This window comes from Lolium perenne, chromosome 1 (genome assembly GCF_019359855.2).
Source record: "Lolium perenne isolate Kyuss_39 chromosome 1, Kyuss_2.0, whole genome shotgun sequence".
Lineage (NCBI taxonomy): Eukaryota > Viridiplantae > Streptophyta > Magnoliopsida > Poales > Poaceae > Lolium > Lolium perenne.
In genome coordinates, this window is record NC_067244.2 from 20694724 (window position 1) to 20706879 (window position 12156).

Consider the following 12156-nt stretch of genomic DNA (forward strand, 5'->3'; position numbering starts at 1 on the left):
GGCATGGTGGATTATTTGATTAGTCTTTATTTGAAAGACATTAATTTCCTCTCATTATTCCTATTTCTTAAATTTGGTATGTAGGTCTTTAAAAGAATTCATTTCTTTTCATTACCTCTTATTAAGATTTAATCTCTTCATATAATAATAAGGTATGAAATATAGGTTGACTCAAAGTCAACATTTCATATCTATTATATGTGAGTTCAATTTAATTGAAGTGCTACACTTCACATAGTTTTAAAACTTAACATTTGAATGAATTAAAATCTCTAAGTAATAATTCTCAAGGGTTCATTAGCCTAAGTCATTCCCCCTGGTTATTAGTACTTAGGATCAAAATTTAAATGAGAGGTAACTCTCATATTAGGGTTGAGTTTGAATTCCAATTTAAAAAGCTCTAGAAATGACTACATAGCCATTCTATTTGATCTAGTCCATGATCATACAAACAACAGGGCTATGTTATTGCATAATCAATTAGAGGACATCATTTGTGATTTACTAGAATTGGAATTACTTCAAAATCTATTCTGGTTGAATTTTAAATAAAGTTTGAATGTTCAAAAGTCCCTGTCTTGTCTTTTTTGTCAAATTAAATCTAAAATGAAAAAGGAGATGGGGCCAGTGGCATTGGATAGATAAATTCATGGGCTTTCCAACGGTATAAAGTTTGCTAAATTTGGTTTGGCAGAATTCAAACTATTCAAAATTCACTAAACCTTGACGAGCAAATTTGAATAAGATTAAACCAAATTTAAATTCTTGGGCTTAGGCGGGAAGCGTTACTGGGCCGAAACGGTTTAAAAACCCACTTCGCAGCCCAACACGCATCTGGTGCGCTCGGGCCGCGCTGACAAGGTGGGGGCCACCTGTCGGCGCCTCTTTAAACGCCGAATCGGTACGCGCGCGTTAGGCCGTAGGATTAGACTAGGATCCAACGGCGTGTGAACGTCGTCTTCTCCGACGAGCAGCGGGCTCCCTGGCGGCGAGCCTAGGGGGTCGGAGGGCGTACCAGGCCGGTGCAGGGGTCGGGCAGCAGGCGCGGAGAAGGTGTAGTAGATGGGGAAGCCCTGGGAGCAGCGGCGGCGCTCGGGGAAGCGCCAATCGAAGCAGAGCTTCCGTGGGCTCCGGCGGACCTCAGCTCCCGATTGCTTCTGCTCCGGCGAGGTGGTGCTAAATTGAGGTGGGGAGCTTGTTCAGAGAAGGGAGGGGAGCAAGTTGTGTGAAGAAATGGAGCTCAGAGCTCCCCTATTTATAGCGGATGGAGGATGCCGCGGGGTGCTGCGAAGGGGCGTCCATGGCGCGGCGTCTACGGTGGTCGAAAGGGCAAGGCGAGGACGGCAGCGTGTAGGCGTCGTCCTGGCGATGCTCAATGGCTAGCTGGCGCAGAGAAAGTGCGACGGGATTGCTCGAGCTTTTGCAAAGTGCATCCTTTGGGCGCGCGGCATCATTTGGTCGAGGACGACGGCGACGGTGCAGGGCAGGCACGGGCGCTCGTCTAGCGTGTAGAGGGCGAGGAGTAGCTGCTCAACGCCGCGGTAGGGATGCAGGGCGAGGACGGTGGCGATCGAGTGCACGGCGTCCTGGCGGCGCCGGTGCGCGCTCACCGCGTGCACGGGCGCGTGCTGGCAAGGTTCTGGACGCGGGCGTTCCGGCCAATGCCGAGCCGTGGCGTTGCAGGGGCTTGTACCATTCGATTCCTTGAGTGTCAGAGAGGCTCCAGGACAAGGGCATGGGTTGAAATGGTGGCTAGTGGTGGAGATGCCAAAGGTGGCCGGCATGGCCACGGTGTGCCTTAGTCTAGGGTTTCTTTCTCCTCTCCTCTCACTTTAATCGACCAGAGCTTGTACTAGGGTGAAGCAGGGGTTGTAAGAGAGTGTGATGATCAAGAATTAAAGGGGTTTAGGGAAGAAACCGGTGGATAATAGTGTGTAGCTCAAATTGGAAATGATGCCTGCCACCTGTTCGACACAATGGCCGCAAGAACTTTTCTTTTGAATTTTGAAATTCTTTTTGGTGAATCTCATTTATATAAATAATGTGATGTATTGGTGGTGGTGGCACTCAATTTGGAATTGTTTTGCAAAATGTCAAAAGTGACATAATCTTCTCTTTATTTCAGCATCCCCTCTTGTCACTTTTATTCTGGTCAACCTAGTCAACTCTAGCCATGATGGTCAACATCAAAGTTGCTCACCTTGACATGGTCTTGGATGACATGGTTTTGGTTGACCAAGTTTAGTTCAAGAATTGAGAAAACCAGGGGGGTAAAGAGGTGAAGAAAATATTTTTGGGTCAAGTGACCATTATCATATGTATGTGAGATTTTTGATTTCTTTGCATTTGATTCTTGGTTCAAGGGTGCAATTGTGTTAGTTTATCACATTGAAGTATTTTAGAAGCAAGGGAGCAAGCAATCTTGGCCTTGGTTGAGGATTCGCCAAATTGCATAAAGTGTATGTGAGTGAGAAATGGGTTTTTCCCATTTTTTCTAATTCCCCTCAAATTAGGGTTTAGTGATCTTGCTTAGTGTTCACATAGCAATGTTTAAACATACTAACACTCATCATGGCAATTGCACAAAAGAATATCACTCAAATGCATATATCTATATGTGGCACTATATGCATAGAAAAAGTTTTTGTTAATTGCAAATTTTGGGTTTGGGGAATTTCTCTTTCTTGTTTAATATTGTTGAAACTTGGGATGTTACACAATGTATCTTGTGTGATAATCAATAAAGCTCAAGGTTTTCTCTAATGAGCTTTACTTATTAGTTGTATTGTTTAGATTGTGTATTAGTTATAATTGTTTAATGAATTATATCAAGTTTGAATTATGAGATATCTATTTGATGTTTGAATTTGAAATTCAAATTCAACTTTAGGTTTGAATTCAATCATGCAACTTAAAATTGAATTCAATCATGCAAGTTAAGTTTGTGATGCAATATCCCTTCTCTCTTCTCCAAAACCCTAGTTTAGTTGAATAAGAGCAAGTTTGTCGCACTCTCGAAACCCTAACCCTGTAAGGTGTCGAGAGAGAAACTTGTCCCCCTTCGATGCAGTTTTGTTTTCAAAGCGCGAAATTTCCCCAGAATTTACGATGCAATGCACATCCCTTTCTAAAATCTACCCCTCGATCGTCTCTAATCCTGGGATATTACACGGAACCAACACAGGTGGCTTCGTTAGATACTCTTTAATCTCGTCAAACGCTCGCTGTTGCTCTGCCCCCCAGCGAAACTCCTCATCAGATTTAATTTTTACCAATCCCATGAACGGCTCGATTCGCCCTGACAGATTGGAGATGAACCTTCTGACGAAGTTGATTTTGCCGATGAGACACTGGAGTTCCTTCTTCGTGGTAGGTGGCTTCATTGTTCGCACTGCCTCCTGACTTTTCAGGCTGATCTCAATTTCGCGTTCATGAACCAAGAAACCCAAGAATTGACCGGCCGTTACACCAAAAGCACACTTCTTTGGATTCATTCTTAGCCCGAATTTTCTAGTTCGGTCCAGGATGCGTCGCAAATCCTCCAAGTGTCCTTCTACTGAAACAGACTTGACTACCACGTCATCAATGTAAATCTCCACCAACTTGCCGATCAGATCATGAAAGATGTAATTCATGGCTCTTTGGTATGTTGCGCCAGCATTTTTCAGTCCAAATGTCATGACTACATATTCAAACAAACCCACCGAACCTGGTACTCTGAATGCAGTCTTGTGTATATCTTCTGGAGCCATAAAAATTTGGTTGTAACCGGCATTGCCATCCATGAAACTTAAAACCTTATGACCAGCAGCTGCATTGATCAATGTCTCTGCTACCGGCATTGGATACTCATCCTTTGGAGTGGCTCTATTGAGATCCCGAAAATCTATGGCGACGCGCCATCGGCCGTCCTTTTTCTCTACAGGTACGATACTAGAAATCCACTCAGCATACCTGCATGGCCTGATGAACCCGGTGTTCAACATTTTCTCGATCTCTTTCTTGACTTCTTCTAAAATTTCGGCCTTCATCTGTCGTGCTCGCTGCTGGAACGGCCGAAATCCTTTCTTAAGAGGGAGCCAATGCTCAATGTTGCTCCTGTCTAACCTGGGCATCTCTGTGTAATCTCAGGCAAAGCAATCTGGGTATTCTTTCAACAAAGCTATCATCAGGCCCCTCAGATGCGGATCTAACTTTTTGCTGATAAATGTTGGTCGTGGCTTATCCCCAGGACCAATGTCAATCTCTTCTAGCTCATCAGCCGATGTAAATCCATATCCTAGCTTTCCGTCGCCTACTAGATCGATGCTGAACACAGGCAAAACGTATGGTGAGGATAATTTGGGCCGATTGCTGGAATCGGCCCCCTTTTCGATTGCATTGCTCAATGAAGGTTTACAACTTATTTGTGCTCTACTACGGGAGGGAGTCTCCCTACTACGACTACGTGACATGCTTGAGGTGAGATCATTGCTTTTTATTTTTTGGGTTCGATTGCAGGGATCGGCCTTGCCACGTACGTCCATTGACTTTGCTCTTGCTACTCTGTCAGGCCGGTGGATAAGACCAGCCTCACCCCGTTTTTTGTAGCTTCGATGCACTCACAGCCGTCCAAACTGACTCCAGAGATCGGCTCTTGGTCTTCTGCGTCCCAAATATTCATGCCAGCTATTGAGATCTCGATCGAGTCATCTGCATGAACGACCTCCACTTCATCTCCATCCCACTGTATCAGGCATTGGTGCATTGTGGATGGAATGCAGCAGTTGGCATGAATCCAATCCCTCCCTAGTAGGACAGCGTAGGTGCTTTTGCTGTCGACGATGAAGAATGATGTAGGGATGGTTTTTCGGCCCACGGTTAGATCCACGTTCAGAATGCCTTGCGTTTCTGATGCTTGGCCGTGGAAGTCGCTTAGTGTGACGTTGGTTTTGATCAGATCTGCGTTAGAGCGTCCCAAACGCCGTAGCATGGAGTATGGAATTATATTGACTGCCGCTCCCGTGTCAACCAACATCTTGCTGACAGGCTGCCCGTTGATATAACCTCTTAGGTACAGGGCCTTCAAATGTTTGTAGCTCTTCTCTCGTGGCTTTTCAAAGATAAATGGCCGTGGGCCGCAGTCAAACTGTGCTACCGGCACTTCTTCGGTTCTTGGAGCACAAAACTCCGACGGAAGTATGAACACCATATTTGTGCCAGCCGATGCCTTCGCATCGGCTTTTATTTGTTTGGGGCGCCATTCTTTCTTCTGTGAACGAATCTCCGTCTCCAAAGTTTGCTGAATTTTCACGACCAGATCGGGCCGCGCTTTCCTCAACGTGTGCAGGTATTGCGCCTCGGCTTTCTCCAAGCTACGTAGCCGCTGAACCCTACGCTTTTGGGAGTGACTGAGTCCATCAGGGCACCACCTTGGCCGGTGGTATCTATCTTCTTCTTCTTCTTCTTCTGACTCCTCGAAATCTTCCACTCGAGATGACTCAGCTCGTCTGTTCTGAGATGGGAGAGGCCCTAGACGCTTGAACACTGAAACCTCACCTGTGTCCTCCTTCTGCTGTCTACATTCCGGGCAGTTGTCGATTGTAGGCAATCGGCTCATTCCCGAATCCCAGCAGTGCTTAAAGAAAGGACAATCCCAGTGTCTGTCCATGTCTTCCTGCTCTCTTGACTTCCCCTTAGCGCGGTGATATTTTCCATTGTCTACATCATACCGATGATATCTTTCGTCATCTATGTCGTACCGCCGGCGTCGGTCGTACTGACGCTCATATTTGTTAAGGAGATGCGCGGAGAGCGGTCGTTGATACCGCACGTTTCTCACTTGTTCCTCGGTGATGTACCGTCTGTCATCATATCAGGGCCGGTCGCGTGGGCCGGCCTCCTCCTTTTCCTTGCCACGGGAGTGACCGATTTCATCTTTATGCCTGCCATGGTGGTATACATGCCCTGCCATGTTAACATCGAATGAGAAATCTAGCTCACGCCTCGTGGAGTGATTGTGTTCCACCATGTTGACGCCAGGAAACGGTTGCGTGTCCACTTTCATGGCAAACTGACCAAGGATCAAACGGCCTTGTTCTATCGCCGTTTGGATCTGCCGACGCAACTCTTTGCAGTCATTGGTGATATGGGTGAACGAGTGATGCCACTTGCAATACGGTCCCCCGTTCATTTCTTGCGCCGTAGGGATTTTATGGCCTTCGGGTAACTTCAACTATTTTTCCTTAAGCAATAAATCGAATATCTGCTCAGCTTTGCTTACATCGAAGTCAAACCCTTTCGCAGGCCCTTGTTGTTTCACCCATTTGCAGGACACGGGATCTGCCCCCCGAGCCCATTCAGCCACGACTACTTCCTGGTCTTCTGCAGAGTCCCCAACTTCTTCTGTCTCGACCAGGCCTATCGGGCGTTTGAACTTTTCTTGGTACAATTCTGGGTGGCGCTGCTCATACAATGTTAATTTCTGGACCATGTGCGCCAGTGAATTGTATTCCACTTGGAAAGCCAGATCCTTGATCGGCTCTGCGAGGCCCAATGCTGCCAGATCGACTGCTTCTTTCTCAGTTAAACGAGCCGAATAACATCGGTTCTTGACAGTCCTGAAATGCTGAATGTATTCCGACACCGTTTCTCCCCGCTTCTGCCGCACCTACGCCAGATCGGCAATGCCAGCCTCGGTAGCTTCTGAGTGATATTGAACATGAAACTGCTCTTCCAGTTGCTTCCACGTCCGGACTGAATCTGGTGGCAACGAGGTGTACCACCCAAAAGCTGGTCCTGTGAGAGATTGCGCAAAAAACCTTACACGTAACGGGTCTGATGCTGAAATCATGCCCAACTGTGCCAAATATCGGCTCACATGCTCAATTGAGCTAGACCCTTCTGATCCATTGAACTTTGAGAACTCAGGGAGCCGATACTTGGGCGGCAGCGGAATCAAATCATATTCGTTGGGGTACGGCTTGGAATAGCCGACTGTTCTCCTCTTTGGCAGGATGCCGAACTGGTCTCTCAAGATTGTACTGATTTGTTCCACGGTATGAGCTGCAGGGGCTGAGCTTTCATGACTCGTTCCGGTGGCATATTTAGCTAGCCACGCCTGTTTATCGGCGTCCGCTCCAGAAATCCCTCCTGCTGCAATCTGGTTCGTGCGCGCCAAGTTATTGCAGTCCAACACGTATGTGCAGACGTATCCATGTGGTATTTCTTTAGGCGGCTCATACAGGAATTGGCAATCGCCAGGATCGCCTCCAATCTTGTAGACGACGTATGCCGGTGAACCCTGTGGCTCTGGAGCTGCAAGCGTGAATGGCAGCTGATGCGGGTCTGGAACGGTATTTCTCCCTGGTGAGTCCCTAGGGCAGGCACGACGGAGAGTACTGGTGCTTCATGATTTCCTGAACCACGCGAACCGCAATGCGCTCGAAAGCGTTCACCAGGCTCTCAGAATGACGGTGTAGAGAATGAGCCACCATGTAATTAACTTCCTGGCGCAGAGCTCTGGTGCGTTCCTCTGAAGGGACAGACAGATCTACTTCATCGAGAACGCCTTCGGGTGAGAACCCTTTCCACCTAATGCCATGTTTACGGGTCCTCTCGAAAGAGCTGTTGAGATCGGCTTCGAAGACAGCTTTAATATCATCATATTTCTTCTTGTGCTTCTCAGGCAGATCTTCGTACGTGATTGGCCCGTCCGCCATCTCAGCTACAGATGTTGACGCAGTTGCTGTAGAACGTCCCACCGGGCGTGCCAGAATGTGTTGCCTGCCAAAACCCACCGGCGAGCAGCGACGAGCAACACGAAGAGCCCGGAGGCTCCCAGAACTGCTGGTGGGCCCTGGTCCCTCGGGCGACGGCCCGCAAAATCCGGCACACGTCCTGGCTATTGCGAGGGCGTGCCACCTGACCTATACCTGGTCAGGAAGGTGATGGATTGCTTCAATTAGTTTTCTGCATGGCAGGCACGTAAACATTAAATCTGAGCCTCGATCGGCTCTCAGGTTACTGATGTCTACGGGAGCTTCTATTCTTGTAGACAGTGTTGGGCCTCCAATAGCAGAGGTTTGTAGAACAGCAGCAAGTTTCCCTTAAGTGGATCACCCAAGGTTTATTGAACTCAGGGAGGAAGAGGTCAAAGATATCCCTCTCATGCAACCCTGCAACCACAAAGCAAGAAGTCTCTTGTGTCCCCAACACACCTAATAGGTGCACTAGTTCGGCGAAGAGATAGTGAAATACAGGTGGTATGAATAAGTATGAGCAGTAGCAACAGAGCCAGAAAAGTGCTTTGCCCAGGACTGGCGTGTGGTTGATGGTGGTAATATTGCGGACAGTACAGATGCAGTAAAACAGTAAACAAGCAGCGATTGCAGTATTTAGGAACAAGGCCTAGGGATTATACTTTCACTAGTGGACACTCTCAACAACGATCACATAATAGGACTACTCTACACCCTCTTGTTGGATGATGAACACCACTAACTGTGTAGGATTACACGAACCCTCAATGCCGGAGTTAACAAGCTCCACAATATTCGATGTTCATATTTAAATAACCTTAGAGTGCATGACAGATCAACATAACCAAACCAAGTACTAACATAGCATGCACACTGTCACCTTCACGCTACGAAAGGAGGCATAGATCACATCAATACCATCATAGCAATAGTTAACTTCATAATCTACAAGAGATCACAATCATAGCCTACGCCAAGTACTACACGATGCACACACTGTCACCATTACACCGTGCAGGAGGAATAAACTACTTTAATAACATCACTAGAGTAGCACACAGGTAAATTGTGATACAAACACATTGCAATCATAAAGAGATATAAATAAGCACTTCACTATGCCATTCATAACAGTGAATAAGTATTCTGTGAAATATAGCCTAAGAGACCCACACGGTGCACACACTGTCACCTTTACACACGTGGGACAAGGAGTCTCCGGAGATCACATAAGTAAAATTCACTTGACTAGCATAATGACATCTAGATTACAAGCATCATCATATGAATCTCAATCATGTAAGGCAGCTCATGAGATTATTGTATTGAAGTACATAGGGAGAGAGATGAACCACATAGCTACCGGTACAGCCCTTAGCCTCGATGGACAACTACTCCCTCCTCATGGGAGACAGCAGCGTTGATGAAGATGGCGGTGGAGATGGCAGCGGTGTCGATGGAGAAGCCTTCCGGGGGCACTTCCCCGACCCGGCGGCGTGCCGGAACAGAGACTCCTGTCCCCCAGATCTTGGCTTCACGATGGCGGCGGCTCTGGATGGTTTCTCGTACCGTGGCTTTTCCATATCGAAGTTTAGGTCGAGGGGCTTCTTATAGGCGAAGAGGCGGCGTCAGAAGGGGTCTGGGGCCACCAGACAATAGGGCGGCGCGGCCAGGGCCTGGGCCGCGCCAGCCCCATGTGTGGGCCCCCTGTGGGTCCTCTCTGGCGACTCTCGGGTGTTCTGGAAGCTCCCGGGGATTCTAAGATGTTGGGCGTTGATTTCGTCCGATTCCGAGAATATTTCCTTACTAGGATTTCTGAAACCAAAAACAGCAATGACAAAGAAGCGGCCCTTCGGCATCTCGTCAATAGGTTAGTTCCAGAAAACGTAGAAATATGACATAAAGTATGCATAAAACATGTAGATATCATCAATAAGGTGGCATGGAACATAAGAAATTATCGATACGTCGGAGATGTATCAGCATCCCCAAGCTTAGTTTCTGCTCGTCCCGAGCAGGTAACGATAACAAAGATAATTTCTGGAGTGACATGCCATCATAATCTTGATCATACTATTGTAAGCATATGTAATGAATGCAGCAATCAAAACAATGGTAATGACATGAGTAAACAAATGAATCATATAGCAAAGACTTTTCATGAATAGTACTTCAAGACAAGCATCAATAAGTCTTGCATAAGGGTTAACTCATAAAGCAATAATTCAAAGTAAAGGTATTGAAGCAACACAAAGGAAGATTAAGTTTCAGCGGTTGCTTTCAACTTATAACATGTATATCTCATGGATAGTTGTCAATGCAAAGTAATATAACAAGTGCAATATGCAAGTATGTAGGAATCAATGCACAGTTCACACACGTGTTTGCTTCTTGAGATAGAGAGAAATAGGTGAACTGACTCAACAATAAAAGTAAAAGAATGGCCCTTCGCAGAGGAAAGCATTGATTGCTATATTTGTGCTAGAGCTTTGATTTTGAAAACAAGAAACAATTTTGTCAACGGTAGTAATAAAGCATATGTGTTATGTAAATTATATCCTACAAGTTGCAAGCCTCATGCATAGTATACTAATAGTGCCCGCACCTTGTCCTAATTAGCTCGGATTACCTGGATTATCATTGCAATGCATATGTTTTAACCAAGTGTCACAAAGGGGTACCTCTATGCCGCCTGTACAAAGGTCTAAGGAGAAAGCTCGCAGCGGATTTCTCGCTATTGATTATTCTCAACTTAGACATCCATACCGGGACAACATAGACAACAGATAATGGACTCCTCTTTTATGCATAAGCATTCAACAACAGTTAATTTTCTCATATGAGATTGAGGATATTTGTCCAAAACTGAAACTTCCACCATGGATCATGGCTTTAGTTAGCGGCCCAATGTTCTTCTCTAACATTATGCATGCTCTAACCATTCTAGCGGTAAATCTCCCTTACTTCAGACAAGACGGACATGAATAGCAACTCACATGATATTCAACAAAGAGTAGTTGATGGCGTCCCCAGGAACATGGTTATCGCACAACAAGCAACTTAATAAGAGATAAAGTGCACAAGTACATATTCAATACCACAATAGTTTTTAGGCTATTTGTCCCATGAGCTATATATTGTAAAGGTGAAGGATAGAAATTTAAAGGTAGCACTCAAGCAATTTACTTTGGAATGGCGGGGAAATACCATGTAGTAGGTAGGTATGGTGGACACAAATGGCATAGTGGTTGGCTCAAGGATTTTGGATGCATGAGAAGTAATCCCTCTCGATACAAGGTTTAGGCTAGCAAGGTTTATTTGAAACAAACACAAGGATGAACCGGTGCAGCAAAACTCACATAAAAGACATATTGTAAACATTATAAGACTCTACACTGTCTTCCTTGTTGTTCAAACTCAATACTAGAAATTATCTAGACCTTAGAGAGACCAATTATGCAAACCATATTTTAGCAAGCTCTATGTATTTCTTCACTAATAGGTGCAAAGTATATGATGCAAGAGCTTAAACATGAGCACAACAATTGCCAAGTAATACATTATCCAAGACATTTTAGCAATTACTACATGTATCATTTTCCAATTCCAACCATATAACAATTTAACGAAGAAGATTCAACCTTCGCCATGAAAATTAAAAGCTAAGAACACATGTGTTCATATGAACCAGCGGAGCGTGTCTCTCTCCCACACAAGCATTTATTAAAACAAAAAATAAAACGAAAGCAAACAGACGCTCCAAGTAAAGTACATAAGATGTGACCGAATAAAAATATAGTTTCAAGAGAAGGAACCTGATAATTTGTCGATGAAGAAGGGGATGCCTTGGGCATCCCTAAGCTTAGACGCTTGAGTCTTCTTGAAATATGCAGGGGTGAACCACCGGGGCATCCCCAAGCTTAGAGCTTTCACTCTTCTTGATCATATTGTATCATCCTCCTCTCTTGACCCTTGAAAACTTCCTCCACACCAAACTCAAAACAAACTCATTAGAGGGTTAGTGCATAATCAAAAATTCACATGTTCAGAGGTGACACAATCATTCTTAACATTTCTGGACATTGCTCAAAGCTACTGGAAGTTAATGGAACAAAGAAATCCATCCCACATAGCAAAAGAAGCAATGCGAAATAAAAGGCAGAATCTGTCAAAACAGAACAGTCCGTAAAGACGAATTTTAAAGAGGCACCAGACTTGCTCAAATGAAAATGCTCAAATTGAATGAAAGTTGCGTACATATCTGAGGATCACTCACGTAAATTGGCATAATTTTCTAAGTTACCTACAGAGAATTAGGCCCAGATTCGTGACAGCAAGAAATCTGTTTCTGCGCAGTAATCCAAATCTAGTATGAACCTTACCATCAAAGACTTTACTTGGCACAACAATGCAATAA